The sequence below is a fragment of the Trichosurus vulpecula genome, chromosome 6 (genome assembly GCF_011100635.1).
Source record: "Trichosurus vulpecula isolate mTriVul1 chromosome 6, mTriVul1.pri, whole genome shotgun sequence".
NCBI classification, from domain to species: Eukaryota; Metazoa; Chordata; class Mammalia; order Diprotodontia; family Phalangeridae; genus Trichosurus; species Trichosurus vulpecula.
In genome coordinates, this window is record NC_050578.1 from 207194379 (window position 1) to 207211217 (window position 16839).

Below are 16839 nucleotides of genomic sequence, written 5' to 3' on the forward strand. Positions count from 1 at the left end.
ACTCTTCAATTATTCATAGATGTGACAGGTACATTTTCCATTTCCCCCTAATTTACTTATGGTATCATGCTTTATATCTATCCATATGTGGCTACATGTTTATCCATTTTGACATTATCTCAGTGAATGGTGTGAGATGCTGTCCTATAGCTAGTTTTTGGCAAACTGCTCTCTAGTTTGTCTGTAGTTGTTGTCAAATGGTAGGAGGGGGAAAAGCGACTTAAGCAAGGCCAGATAGCTAGCTTGTCATAGAGCTGGAATTTTAACTGATATCTCCCATCTGACTCCAAAGATGGTACTTACCCACTAGATCACTGCTGTGGCCCTTAGTATTCTTGTCTATAAAATGGCGGATTAATGGAAGCTCCTCCATTCAAAAAGACGTAAGTTCAAACCTAGCATAAGACATTTACTAGCAGTGAGCCTGGGCAAGTCACTTAACCTCAGTCTGCCTCTGTTATCTAATCTGTAAAATGGGGATAATAATAGCACCTACCTCCTAGGGTGTTATGAGGATAAAATGAAAGAATCTTTTAAAAATTGTTTGCAAATTTTAAAACACTATATAAACGCTATTATTATTAGCTGTGTTCTGAGATTCCTTCCAATTCTGACTGTCAACAAGTATTGCTTGACTATGGTTCTATGATTTCCTTCAGTTCCCTTCAATCCCCTCAGTGACTGTGGGATAAGGAGGGTAGAAGAGGGAGAAGAGCCCATTATTCTATGAATTCCAGCCTTCTCTCACCTGGATTTTTTAGTTATTAGCATTATCAAAAACTATTACTTAGTACCTGATATGTGGGGGGCCCTGGGTGGACAGTGACAGATACAAAAATGGATCCAACACAATCGTTGCCCTCATGAATCTCACAGTCTAATAAGAGAAAGAGAACATGAATACACAAAAATTTCATTTAATAAAATATTTATTAGAGCTTATGTTTGGGCAAAACTCTGTATTAGGTACTAAGGGAAGGAGATTGGGTGGGAACAACGATAGATACAGCTCAGGCTCTGTTCTCAAGGATATTATAGTGGATTGTGGTTCATTTTTCCATTCTCAAAGATGGCCAATGGTATCATGGGGTGATGTCTTGACTTGGGTATGAATTGGATTTAAGTGAGGCAGAGTTGCACAAAGTCATCAGCCTCACTCTCTCTTCCAGAATCACTGAAGTCCAGTGGCTAGACAAAAAGTAAAGACAACTGGGGATGGCCTGGGATGCAGTGGATGACCTTGGCATCTTCAATGACATTGGATGACCAAGCTCTTAGCATTCCACAGCCGCCTTCATGGCTGTTGCAACAAATTGTTCCCATTTGCCTAGTCTACCAAGGAAAGTCTTCTGTCTGGACAAATAGTCTATTAGGAAAAGGAGGATATAACCAGCACACAACTAATTTAGCTACAAAGGCCAGAGAGTTAAGGGCAAAGAAGAGGTTCAGGCAACCTACTATGAGGAACATGAAGAAAGAGACCATTTTTTTCCCTGGAGGGCTGGAGTCAGGCATTTGTGGAAGAGGTAGAAACTGAGTTTGGATTTGGGGAAAAGGTTGCAGATTTCAAACCGGAAGGGTCAACCAGTCCAACTACTTCATTTTACAGATGAAAGACTAGAGATATTAAGTAACTTGCCTAAAGTAAAACAGGTAGTAAGTGGCAGGATTTGAACCTCGGTCCACTGACTCTAGAGCAGCATGCTTAACACTGTACTATTCTACCTCTCCTAAGGAAGGACCTTGAATAAGCAGGGAGAGGGGAAGAGATAAGAAGCCAAGATGGCAGAGTAGAGAAGCACTCAGCCAAACTCTCACAATGTTCTTCTCAAAACAACTTTAAAAAAATGCCTCAAATCAAATTCTCAGGTGGCAGAACCAACAAAAGGTCAGGGTGAGACATTCTTCCAGCCCAAGACAACTTACGAGGTCATTAGAGGGATCTGTGGCATGGGAGAGTAGGCTGGCTTAGAGTTCACATGAATGAAACAGAAGTGGTGGGACTAGGTGGTGACAAGAGAAATGGCAGCAGCTTGGGGAGTTCTCAGGCTAAAGATGATAAGGGTACTTGTGCTGGTAATGAATGCTGGACTAGATGCCCTTTGACAACTTCATTGTTTATATTCACATTAACAACTTTTATTTTTGCATTGCCTAGATTTCCTGCTCTTTGCCTTCCCTTCCCCTCTCTGGGAGTCAGCTCCTATAACAAAGACTTAAAAAATGAATAGAGAATGAAGAAAAAAATTAGCAAAATGAATCAACATATTTTTAAAAATCTGACATTATATGCAATGGTCTAGACCCAATAGACCTACACTTTTGCAGGGAAGAAGGGAGTGCTTAGGAAACTGTCTTCTCATATCTCTTCTTTGGGTCCAAGCTTTGTCTTTATATCTCCACAATTTTCTGTTGCTTCGTATCTGTTCTTTCTATTTATATTGCTACAGTTGTATGCATTGGTTTCCTGGACCTGGTCACTTCAATTTTCCTCAGTTCATAAAAACTTTCAAGGTGGTGCAGTGGATAGAGCTCTGAGCCCTGAGTTAAAGAAGACTTGAGTTCAAACTCAGCTTCAGACATTTATTGGCTATGTGACCCTGGGCAGACATTTTAATCTTTGCCTCAGTTTCTTCAACTGTAAAATGCAGACCAACAAGGTTGTTGTGCAGATCAAATAAGTTAATATTTTAAATCACTTGGCACATGATAAGTGCCAAGTAAATACTTTTGCTCTTCATCATGTTTACCATCAGAATTTATTCTTTACCATCAAGAAATATCTTTTTATTAAAATGTACCTTATTTTCTTCCATGAAGTATTTTAATGCTTGGACATAATGCTGATTTATAATCCAGCTATTTTATAACAACAGTAGTAGTTCACATTTATGTGACACTTTAGGGTTTTAAGAACTTTAAGGACTTTTAAGGTTTGCAAAGAACTTTATAGACATTACCTCATCTGATTTTTACAAAACCTCTGTGAGGTAAGTACTAGTATTCCCATTTTACAGATAAGGAAATAGATCTAGGGAGAGAAAGTAACTTGCTCAAAGTTAAAAAGAGAGAGAGGGCTAGTAGAAGGTAGGAAATAGGATCTACATATCCCGATTCTGGGCTCTTTCTAGCTCGCCACTTTATAATGGGTTTGACCTGAGTTGGGTTGGGAGAGATTGGTTCTAATAGCTGACATTATGCTTCCAACCCAGTAGGAGCTTAGTAAATTGTTCATGAGTGAATGAATGTATTATTATTAGAGGCCTGGAAATGGACCTGTAGAGGTCAGCTCATCTGAATTTCTGGTAGAGTTCCACCTATGGAGCCTGAACAAAAAGCAGAAAATGTTCACAGACTAAAGTCTCATCAGTTCTTCAGTACTTTAGAAATCAGGACATACCAGGGTCCTAGAAGCTGGATGCTTCTGCAGTGAAGAAACCAATGATTGCTTAGTGGCTGCCTACTCTGCAGAAAACTCAGGTGCTGGGAAACAGAAAAAATCATTCATTTTCATTCAGTGAATTGGGATTTACAGAGGTACAGCTCAGCAAATACTTAAGTGTGTACCATGTGTAAGGTCCATAAAAAAGTGGACTCCTCACCTTGAAGACCCTGCAACCTAATTGGGATAACAAAACAAATATATCTGAAACAATTAGATATTAACACAAGCTACACCAGAATCAGGTGCTAGATTGTGTTATTGGAGCTCAGAGGAGGAGATTAACTTGGGCTGGAGTAGTCCCTGAGGGCTTCCTGGAGTAGGTGGGATTTGAAGGGAGCAAGGTTTTAATAGTAATGAAATACCTTAACAATCCAATCAGCCAATTTTTTGATCACCTTCTGTGCCCAGAGAACCATGTTAGACACTGGAGGAGATGCAAAGTTCAGTCACTGCCCTCGTGGAGCTTATAGTCTCCTAGAGGGACTAAGCACCAGTGCAAATATTTTAATACATTTCATCTGATCCTCAGCAAAGCCCTATGAGGTTGACACTTGCATTCCCTCTTTATAGTTCAGTACAGGAGATAAATGCAAGGCAAGCCCTTCTCCCATCTACCTTTTCTCCTAGTGTTCCCTTGGGGAAACAGAGACTATCTGGGCTGATCCCATCAGCTCCTTAACTGGTCAATAAGTCAGGGGTAACGTCCCCCATCAAAACCCACAACGTGTCAACCACAAAAACTTGAGCAATGTACTTTTGTGATTAACTCTGCTTCACTTGGAAGGATTCTGCAAGACTATCCTGGGTCAAAACAACCCAAGAGAAAGGGGATACACTCCGGTGAGATGGGGACAGATGACATACAAGCCAGCTAGTTCAGGCAGAAGTGAATAAATATTTAACCTCCTACCTCTCACCCCAAATAACAAGACCCTAAAGATTTCAAGCACAAAAAGTAAATACACGCATACCTACGTATGTATGTACGTATGTACGTACGTATGTATGTATGTATATATGTCTATATATTCCCTCGCTTTCTTGGATTGAACACAGTTGGAAATACCACCGCAGGAATATCCCTTACATGGTTTCTGGTTCCAATCTGAGCTAGGCTATTCTACATTTTTTTTATTATATCCAAAAAATTTACAGAGGCAGAAAACTGGGCTGAGAATCAAGGAGACTTATGTTTCAGGTTTGGCTTTCATCCAATAGCTATATGACCTTAATCAAGACATTTTGCTTTGCCAAGCCTCGGTTCCCTTATCTGGTAAATGGGAATATTAATTTTTTTTACTACCTGCTTCTGAGTCTTTTGAGGAAAGTTCTTTATATATCATAAATCATTATATGAATGTCAATGCTTATGTTAATTTATAGAACAAGCAGTACGATGCAGACTAGTTAAACCAGGATTGTTTTGGTTAAAGGAGGACTGCACAGGCAGATAGATATAGCTAGTGTGAAGGATGGATATCTATGAGTGCAGCCCTTGACTTCACAAGGATTCTGCCAATTCTGTGCTTAGCCTTATCTGCCAAGATAGGTACAGATATACCTAAGGCTAACACATTTCTGGAAGGCTCCAGCTCCCTCTGTTTCCCTTGGAATAAAATCCCACAATCTCTTCACAATCTGAGCCCTCCTAAAAAAGAAGTCACTTCCTGGGCCAGGCTGGTTGTGTAGTGTGGCATAAAGAATAGAGTACAGTGCCTGCAGTTAGGAAGGCCTGGCTCTAAGCCTATCTCAGATGCTTCTTAGCTGTGACCCTGAGCAAACTGCATATTCTTTCTGAGCCTCAGTTTACTCATCCATGGAAGGGATCATAAAAGTACCTACCTCACATGGTTATTGTAAGGATAATAATCTATTTGTTAGCTATTTAATAAATAACCAATATTTGTAAAGTGCTTTGAAAACTTTGAAATGGTATCTAAATATCAGTTAATAGTTGCTCAAACCAAGCCATATCAGGGAGCCTACAATTGTAGTGGAAGGCAACACTTGCCTCCTAGCATTTTTGTGTGAATATATCCACTAAATTGATTGGCAAGCAATCACTAAACCCAGCACTTAGATCAAGTGTCCATGAGGTGCTGACCAGGTTGCTTAACAGACTAAAACTTATCACAGGGGTTAGACTAGATGGTTTCTAAGTTTCTTTGCTTGTTTTTTCTAGCTCTCATAGTCTTCTTTTTTTTTTTTAACATTCTAAGGTAGTAGTGTCAAACAAATAGAAAGGATCCCTGTAGGCTGTTGTATTGGCAGTTAAGTTGGGACATTTTTACTGTTTTAGAATGCTAAATTAATTAAGTTTCTTTGAGCCTTACTAGGTGCAAAACCCCAGGCCCAAACCCCTAACTGCTAGGTGCTAAGCCTATGTGGGTGTGAAGCCCTCAGGGTCCTAAGGGGAGTTGCTAAGACCAGAGCCAATAATAGGCATCTAAGTTTTGGTGGCTCAGATGATGTTTGATGCCATCCAAAGACTGTATAAAAAGAGAGGCTCTCACTCCTGGAGGAGTATTGGCGTGGGACTCTGGGCAGCTACTGTAAGAGCCTCCCCACTTGTCAATCCAGATGTTGATGGTTTCTTGGGAACTATGAATTGTATTTGGTCTGTTTATAATGTATGTTTGTAATTTGTTAAGTGATGATATTTGTATGTTGGATTGAAATAAGATTGTTAACCCTCTAATGTTACTTTCCTTAGTAAAGCAGATCAAAAGGATCTGTGCTGGCAGTGTTCTCGTTGTGGGGCTTGTGATGGTCTTTCACCCCCACAGAAGCTGCTATCCAAATTGTTGAAACAGCAGTATAAAGACTTACAAAACCATCATGCTGTATTTTACACAACACACACACACACGTTAAATATTCCCAATTGCATTTTAATCTGGTTATGCTTGCAGTCAGGACTTGCAGGCTGGTTGACACCTTTGTTCTAAGGTCTCTTCCAGGTCTAACAATATAATGTTGGGTTATGTTATAAGGTACTATCTGACCTTCTGTGTGCTAGATTCTGTGTTCTAAGGTCTCTTCCAGCTCTGGCATTCTATGTTCTGGATTCTATGGTCCTTTCTTACTCTAAAATTCCATGTTCCAATATCTCTTCTAGCTCTGACATTCTATGTTACAAGTCATAATATTTGTGTCAAAAGCTGGTTACACCTAGTGAATCTTTCAGTTCTCTGCCTACTTTCCCCCACACAGATAGTTTAGAAACATAAGTAGCTGGTATTTCCCGAGGGTAACTCTTACAAGCATTCAGATTCACAAAGCTCAAAATATGAAAGGTTGTATTTACAAGTTATTGTCATAGACTTAAATGTGAAAGGGACTTCAGAAACAATGTTGTCCAAATGCTTCTTTTAACAGATAAGGAAACTAAAGCAAGGGCAGGTTGTGACTTAGCCAAGGTCACATGATTATGAGAACCAATATATTAACAGAGATCCTTTGACTCTAAATTCAACAATCTTTCCATTATAATATGAGTTCAAGAGTACAGGGGGTGAATATAGATCCCATGGGCACTCCACTAGAGATCACCCCAAAATTGGAATTTATTGAGCTCTAAAACTTTAGGTTATTCATTCAACCAGTTCCATATTCACCTAACTGTGCTATTGTCTCTTGAGTCTCTCCATCTCATCTGCAAGAAAATGTCTGCCTAAAAGACATTGTTTATGTAGACAATGGCTCATTGCCTTCACTTCCTACCTACCACTTTCTCCTTAAACATCGACATTCAGGCTTCCATCACTACCATTTTGTTGAAATTGCTCTCCCACTCTCTCTCTCTCTCTCTCTCTCTCTCTCTCTCTCACTCTCTGTCTATCTCTCTCTCTGTCTATCTCTCTCTCTGTCTGTCTCTGTCTCTCTGTCTGTCTCATCAATAATTACCTAGTAATTCACTGGATATAGAACTAAAAGGGACCATAGAAACAGAGGAGATTCCCACATATGCCAACAAAAAGTAACTTTAACACCCCATCCCATTACCTGCTCTGGGTTGTTCTGTATGGCTGCTGTGCCTTGCAGTACTGCTTTGGGTAGGGCACCATGGGGAGTGGGCAGGGCTGTTCACCACTGAAGCTCCCTTCCATGTTTCCTCCACCTGGTGCAGATTGCTTTGCTCCTTCTGCCATCCCCTGGTCCCAACAGATATTTCTAATCCTTTCATTTTTCTCCACAGCTTCTTTTGGCACATTTCCTTAATTATCTCAACACTGACTCTACTTCCCTATTCCCTGCAGTTCAACTCTCATCCAGCAGAGGGTTCCCAGTCCTCATTGCTCCTGCCCCATCATCAGCTGGTCTAAGATTTTCCAAATAGAAAAATTCAACCATATTTCTGGGGCTGCAAGTTAAAACAAACGCAGACTCTGTCTAGACACATAAATCCATGGGGCATGGGTATAGGGACACTGAATTCAGCCAATCAGTTGCTTATTTTGGAAACTGAATGTTGAATGGCAAGTAAGTTCTTGTCTCTGAAATAAGCAACTGTTTGATTGAATTCAGCAGATTCCTTCAAATGATTCCTTGAAACCTGTTAGCAACAGCTGGATAAAACCTGCCCCTCAGGAGCAAGAACTGGAGCAAAAACAGCTGTTGCTCAGGGCTGTGCACCTGAGCTTCTTCACAACAGGGCCTTAACTAACTGGGACATTGAAGGTGGAGGTGGGGGCAGAGAAACCACATTTGCTGGATTTTCTCAAACTGGCCCCTTAATTATGCCAACATAGAGTAAGTGACCATAAGGCAGTGAGCAGAGTGAACTTCGTTCAGCACAGCCACGGTGGCTTGGAAATACCAGGTGCCTTTCATTTTATCTACATCTGTATGCCTTATTAATATAGCTTTCATCCAAAGGAGAGGCAGTTTATCCTGCATGTCCTCTGTTATACCTTAATGTGTCCTTGTACTGATGCTTGGGCACTAACTCTTTTTTAAGTATTAAATATTGTTTCTACCTTCAGGAAATTCCTCCTATGACTCTCTTCCCTCTACTAGGACAACGTCTACCCTGCTTCAGGCCCTCACACTTCTCATCTAGAATATTACAATAGGCTTCTTAAAAAATAAGTTTTTACTGATGTCTTTTTTTAACATCCCAATAATTTTTCCCATTCCCCTCCCCCAATATCTCATATAACAAATAGTACTTTTAAAACAAAAAAAGACAATAAAAATTCAGGATAACTGATCAATACATTGAAAAAGTCTGAAAATATATGCGGTATATAACAATTATTGACTTCCTTCTGCAAAGGGGTGGGTTAGGGGCATCTTCGCATATCTTTTTTTTTTGAGCCATGTTTGTTCTTTACTATTTTGAAATATTTACTTTTTATGGTTGTTCTTTCCATTTACATTGTTGTCATTATTATATTGATTTCTTGTCTCTGCTTATTTTGTTCTGTATCAGTTCATGTATATCTTTCTATACTTTTCTGTATTCATCACATTCATCATTCCTTATAACAGTAATATTCCATTATATCCATTGTAACAATGTTGCCAGTAGCTGTTGTGGGGGTGAAAGAGCTGCTAGCACAGGTTCTTTGATTTCTTTTCTAAGGAAAGCAACATTAACGGGTTAACAATCTCAGTTTAATTAAACATACATATATCATTCACTTAGTTCAGGGGGAAAAGTCAGCACCCTGAAATTCAGAGAAAATAAAAAATGAAATTACAAGCATACGTTATATAAACAGAGCAAATAACACACAGAGATCAACAGACAGGCCTCTATCTGACCAAAGAATTACATAGCTCCCAGAGAGACAGGCACCAACATCTGGGTTTTTGAAGCTGGGAGGCTCCAGCAGCTATGCAGAGTCTTGGCCGGTCAAATCACATGACGCTCTTCCAGTGAGTGAGAGCCCCAAAACAAAATGCCAACCTCAGATCTTATATAGGGTCTCAGGGTCAGAGGGTATCACAACCATGCAACTGAAATGTATGTGAACTAGGCTTTCTTGTTTCTTAAGCAGGTCAAAGACTTGATTCAATCAAAGAAACAAAAGACAACAAAAAAGTACACTTTGCTTACCATTACATTTGAAAGGCAAGACTCATCAAAGGTACTTGATTACCTTAGCATTTTAAAAGAGAAAACAAACAAGTCCCACCCTAATTATGGAACATCCATATACTACAATTTGTTTAGCTATTACCCAATTAATGGATCTTAACTAATTAATTTACTTAGTTTCTAATTCTTTGTTATTACAAGAGTGCTACCACAAATATTTTGGTGTATATGGGGACTTTCTTCATATTGATGGCCTCAAGGGTATAGATATTTTAGTCACTTTATTCACATAATTTCAAATAGTTTTCCAAAATGGTTGTACTGACTCACCAACAATGAACTAGGGTGTCTATATTCCCACAATTCCTCCAACATTGATTATACTCCTCTTCTGTCATCTTCGTTAATCTTGTGGGGTGGGTAGTAAAACCTAAAAGTGTTTTGATTCACATCTGCCTTATGAATTTCAATCATTCTTTCTTATGGTTGTTAATAACTTGCAATTCTTCTTTCGAGAATTGTTTGTTCATATCCTTTGACAACTAACCTATTGGGAATGGTTTTTGGTCATATATGTATGTATATATAAGTGTATATATATATATATGTATATATATATATATATATATCTGTGTGTGTGTGTTATGTGTGTGTATGTGTGTGCATGTATCTTGGGTATAAACTCCTTATGAGAGCAATTTGATACAAAGATTTTTTTTTCTTCATTCAACCACTATCCCTTTTTTGTAGGTGCTTTAATTTTTTTGTGTAGAACTGTTTCAGTTTCATGTAATCAAAGTTATCTCTTTTATCTTCTTTAATTGTCTCTATCTTTATTTATTTAAGCATGAAGTTACAGGATCTGCTTCTCTTCCAAATTATTTAATACTATGATCTACATACATCCACCAAGAGCTAAGTAATGATCTAAGCTGTTCCTTTAGCTCTCCTGATCCAGCTTTCTGAAACCAATTCCCTTTTCCTCAAAGAATAGCTATGACGAAGGTCTTTGATACAACAGAATCTGCATGGGCGATTCTGGCTATAGACCAATGCAAGGGAAAGAATTTACCTGGCTTATCACCAGGAAAAATCAGCAGAAAGCACCGATCCCTAAGGATCTCCCTCTGCTTATTAATGTCATAGATTAGGGAAATGCTACAGATAACCAAGTGTAACCAGAATGGACTTTGTTTTCTTTGAATGACTCAGCTTACCTCATTGAGCTTCCCTGGACACTGGGGCTTGCTCTTCCGGGGCAGGAAGCCCAGCAACCATGCCAGGAATCAGAGGATTTCCTGTGTGATGAGTCATGGGGTTGGCTGAGGGGAGGTGTGTTAACCTGGTCTATGCTAGGGGGAGGGGCCAAGTCAAGAACCAATCGGCCCTGGTCGTTCAGGCAGCGCTTGATGATGTCAAAAACTCTACAAGAGGGGAGAGGACAGCTTGAAGATCCTCTCTTCCTTTTCGGGTTGGAGCCAGAGACACCTACAGCTGAAGCTGAGCTGCCGGTAGCAGAGCTGACTGGAGTGCTGAGCAAGGACTGGAGGCCAGTGGGTAATCTTCTTACCATAGAGGGGAAGCATGTATATGATTTTGCCTTATACTATCTCACTTCTCTGTGGCCTCCTGGTTACCCTTGTGAGGCGGACTTATTGGGCCTGGAAGCTTTTGATGAAAATATCAAAAAGGGGACGCTGGTTTGTGGGCTTGTTACTGTGAAGTGTAAATACATGCTTTAGTTCTCCTGCCTTCTGCCTAGAGAATTCCTTATATCCTGTGGTTCCGGACCTTTTAGGCACATATGAGATTCTCTTTGAAATCATAAATTCTGCCTTCCTAATATACCAAGGAATGCAAAACCTGTGGGAAGAGGATGCCTTACAGTTTGTGCAAGTTTAGACTGGGCAGAATTGGGGTTTCAGATCCAAGGGACAGAGAGCAGGCTCTAGTTGAGAGAACCCTTGACATGGAATCAGAACAGAGAAGGCTTCCATCTTCGGCTCTGGGACATGCTACCAATGTGAGCCTGAGCTATGGCCTTGACCTCTCTATATCTAGTTTCCTCATGTGCAAAATACATGGAGTAATGTTCTGAAGGGTTGTGATAAGGAGAGTTTTTTGCAAACTTTAGAGCAAGGCAAAACAGCTGTTATTATTACAGTACCAGAGCTTTGGACATACAACTGTACATTTTCAAAGTTTGAAGAGATAATGGTAGACTATCTTCCTCCTGAGCCAAGTCAACTCATTTCCCTTTGAGATAGTTCTCATTGTTAGGAATTTTTCCATTGTTGGTATAAAATCTACCTCCCTAAAACTTATGAATGTAGGTAGGTTCCAATTAGAGCAAATAATGAACCCTGTGAAGTGATCACATCACATATTTCCACTGGACTGGAACCAATGACATTATTTACCTAATTATGGCTTCAGTTAATACAAATTTGAATACACGCAAACACTTGAAGAGATTCATTCTTTGCACTGATGGGGACCTAGCTGTATTTATCAGATTTGTAGATGACGCAAAGCAAGGATGGATGGGTGGCACAGGAGACAAAGTAAGGCTCCAAAAAAGTCTCTATATCTTCTCCCCATTATTCTAGGGCCAACCAGGATAAGCCTATTCTATCCTACCTCTTTTCCAGCACCTGTTTTCTTTTCCAGGTTAATATCCACAGTTTCTTTATCTTTCTACGATTTGGTTTCCAGCCCTCTCATTACGTTTCTCCCACCACCATCCCGGTCTCCATACTCCAAATTTGCCTTGCCAAACCCCCTCTATAATGTAGTCCCAGGTACTAAATGCTACATAGGAATGAATCTACAAAGACCTCAACAAGTTGAGCAAAACAAATGAGAGGAAAGCCTAGCAATTCATGGAAGAATAAGTCAGGACCTCAAAATTGGTGAGGGAATGTCAGAATAAAAGAGCCATTGGGTGGATGAGGAAGGTTGATTTATATTAGGGGCAGGGTAAAGCAGTTTATTGGCTGATTTTGAATGCAAATGCCTATGACCTGGCAGTCTCATCCTGAAAATTGAAGACTTAGGGTCATTAACAACAATAACAAAAACAAACAAACAATAATAAGAGAATGGAATCCATTCACTAGAAGGACCAGGCCATCAAGTGACACAAATATTTGCTTGGTCCTTAGTTAGCAATGACTTAATTAAAATATTTCTTTGGTAATGAATTCAGGATAATTTTAGCCGTGTCAGTGCATGCATTGAGGACAGGAAAATCAATGTAACTACTCAGGCTTGGAAAATATAAGGTACAAATATCCTCCAAGGAGTTAAAAAACAGAAAAGCCAATGTGATTATAGCTGGGTTTTTGTGATAACAAAAGACTGGGGGAGGGGGGAAATGGGTGCCCTTTGGAGAATGGTTGAACAAATGGTGATACAAATATACCAGGAAATTATTATGCAGTAAGATACAATGAGTATAGAGAATTCAGAGAAACGTTGGAAGGAAAGCTTATGTAAGCTGATGCAGAGTGCAGCCAGAAGAACTCAGAGAAGAACAGATTCAATGATCACAATGGTGTAAATGAAAAGAATACTAGCAGGAAACCAAACTCTCAGTAATTGTAATGACTATTCTTAGTCCCATAGGACAGATCATGAAACATATTTTCCTTCTCCAAAGGGGTGGTGGACTATGAAAGCAGAGTGCTACATATACTGGTAATTCAGAGAAATGTGGGTAAATTTGAATGAACTATTGAAGAGTGAATTAAGCAGAGCCAGGAGAGTACACACGCACACACACACACACACACACACACACACACACACACACACACACAGAGAGGGGGGGGGAGAGAGAGAGAGAGAGAGAGAGAGAGAGAGAGAGAGAGAGACTATTACAATAACATAAATCAAAAAAAAATACTGAAAGGAAACCAAACTCTGAAAAATGATAATGACTAATGAGAATTGTGGAGAACAAATCATGAAGTGAATCTCCTTCCTTTCAGAGGTGCAGAAGAACTACTTGGTTACTATATCAGTTTTGATGAATGTTGTTTTTCTTTGTTATAATGCTTAATTTCAATGTTGGAATGTATGTGGCATTGATACCTGGAAATGACTGTAATGCACCTGGCACATAGTAGGCACTTAATAAATCCTTGTTGACTGACTGAATAAATGATTGACTGATAAAACATCAATAAAACTTATTTTTAAAAAAATTAAAACATAAGGCATGAGCAAACATTGAAAACTGCTTTTTGCTAGGTCAAAATGCATGACAACATAGCTTAAGTAATTCTCCTTACCTCAAACTCAGCCCATTTCCCAGTATCTCCACATTTCACTTGGACTGATTCAATTAACTTGAAGTCAAAATGTATAACTTGAAAATGTGAATCGTAAACCATTTAGTGAAAGACAAATGATCTTTCTGGGTATCCTATGTGTAGAAGCAGATTCAAACCAGAAAACTTATTCGATAACGAAAGAGTATTAGCAATGTTATGGGTGATTAAATCTTGTCTGAATTATTGGTTACATAATGAGAAAAGTGTTGGCTTCACTAGCAGGTATCAGCTGTCACTTGGCATGCTTAATCTCCATCTAAGAAAGACCAGATACTTCTACTTGGCAATTGAGAGACAACATTTTTCTTATTTAAAATGATTGAGATGAAGGAAACATAAATCATAACATATGAATTTCCCCAATAACTGAAAGTACTTTAATACTTAACATTTGTTTAGATTTTGAGACAACTGATTTATGGATGACACATTATACAATAATGGTCCTGTTGATATTGGCATTTTTGATTTATAATTAAAAACAGAAATGAAGCATTGTGCTAACCTACGGTTGGCTTTTGACATTAACCCTGAAACCAAAAGTTTATAGAAGCATAGATTTTTGAAGGTGGAAGAGTCCTGAGGCCATCTAGTCTAACCTATCCTTGAACAATATTCTAATATTTCAATTCATCTGTATTCTTATCAATATGGGCATTTCCTCTAAAAAATTGCAACCATTACTGTCCATCCTATGTAACTCTTATCTATATCTTCCCATAAGTTTACTATAGGCAGTCCATCCAATATGCTGGATATTCTCTTGATGTAGGATAACAATAGATAATATAGACCCTGGTCTTCTGACTATCTTATCATCTCTTTTGATCACACTTAAAAAAAAAACTCCAACATCCTTTGCATAACTTTCCCTAGGTATTTCCGTTTATAAAGGGTTATAACTTTCTTCCATGTAGCATATGCACCTCTTTGTTGTTCTTCAGCAATGAATAATATTTTTTACCCAAGTCTAAAATGGCTCAGATGTTGTAAGGAGAAGAGGTGAAATGCTGGGAGCTATTGGTATCTCAGGCTATGGAGACCCCCAAAACTACACTATAACTGACAAGTCATTCAACTTCAACTTACAGACTTTTAGTGATGGGGAGCACCACCTTCCAAGACAATCTATTCCACCTTTGGACGGTTCAAAAAACATAAACAAAATATTATGAAATCCTTGATATAGTCACCAAAACTGTTTTGTACACTATCAATGTCATTTTAAAGCATCCAACAAATTAATGTGAATCATATGCTAGTGCAAGTCTAGTGGTATAGAGAAAAGATTGAACTAGGAGTCATGAGATATATGTAAAAATACTGGAATCTACCTTCCCTTTCTGAGCCCAGTTTTGTCATATAGAAAATGAAGGCACCAGAAGAACTTCCTAATCTAACTAATCTAACCTAATCTGTATGATCTCTTTGATCACATCTCTAAGATGACAACCCTTTTCTACTCCACAACCTTCAGTGGCTTCCCATGGCTTAGTAGACAAAGTATAAACTATTAGTATTGGCATTCGATAGCCTCCTCAATCTGGCATGGCTTTACCTTTGCAGATTTATCTTACAATACTATGGAGTTAAAATGGAACATTTTCTGTTCTTAATCTGCCCAGTTCCATTTGTAACTATGCTTATTCTATCCTCCATGCTTGGAATGGACTTCCTCTACTACTCTCAATTTCTGGTGAAGTATATTTTTCTTTCATCAATACCCAATTTAACTGCCACCTCATCCACAAAGGCCTCCTTAAGAATCAGATGAATGTGATGTCTCCCTCCTCAAATTCCTTGTAATACATTGTTTTGAATTATTCTTCACCCATATCTCACTTCCTTTCTAATATAGTTATTCATGTAGTTTTCCTTCCCCTTCATGTTAAGCAACTTGAAAATATAAACTTCTTTGTATCTATCTTTTTAAAAAAAATATTTAACAAGCATGTGGCCTTAAATATTGTAAGCGGTGAATAAATGTTTTTAAATGAATAGATAGATGTATAAGGGTATGCCCCTTTCATACTTTGACAATTTTGATGTTTGAAAGAGATAAAGAAAAAAATAATAATATGAGACATGCATATGAAAAACATTAAGAAAGTAGTCACAGAGACAATTCACTTTCCCTGAGCAAAGTCCACTTCCTTGATTTGTATTATAGTTGTTTATTTACATATGACCAACTGGAGAGCTTTAGAATTAATAAGTGGGCAACTCTGAACCTCAAAACTGTTTTGTGATTTTTGGACAAATGTACATTGCCTGGTTATGGCTTTCCCAGCAGAGATGAATAGCTGGCTACTAGCAATAACTTAGATTGAGATTGAGAAGGTGAGAATCTGTTTCTGAACCAAAAAGTATTGGTAGGAGAAAAGAGCTCAGAGTTATGTGAAAGGGAGGCTGTGCTTCTTTCCATTGCGATGTGCTTCCTAGATGAGAAAAAAAAGAATGAAAAAGGAGAAGAAAGAAGAAAGAGAGGAGGAGAAGAAGGATGAGGATGAAGACAAGGAGGAGAAAAGCAAGGACAAGGAAGATGAGGAGAATACACACCTCTCTAAAATGCTATCTTTAGCCTAGGAGGTAGGAAAGAAGAATTTCATCATTCAACTGAGAGAGAAAAACTAGAGAGCTTCTGCCAGTCTTAAACTAAGGGTTTCTACCCTTCCTAAAATAGTATAACACTATCTTAGATAAAAGGATTACCTGAATATAAAGTGGGATGCATCAGAGACTACAGTTACCATCAAGGAACAAGCCCACCTGAATGAAAGAACATTGCTAATTTAGTAGCAAAATGGCAGACTGACCCATACAGTTACGATGTGTCAGAAGCCAATCTAGCATGACCATGAAACTCCAGCTTAGCAATGGAATCAGTTGCTGAATGTTTTAAGATTTAGGGGCATCTTGAAATAAAAATGAATGGGAACAACAAGTTTAAAGTAATAAACACCTAAGCAATACTAGTCTTAATACAAAATTTTCAAACTGCAAAAAGAGTT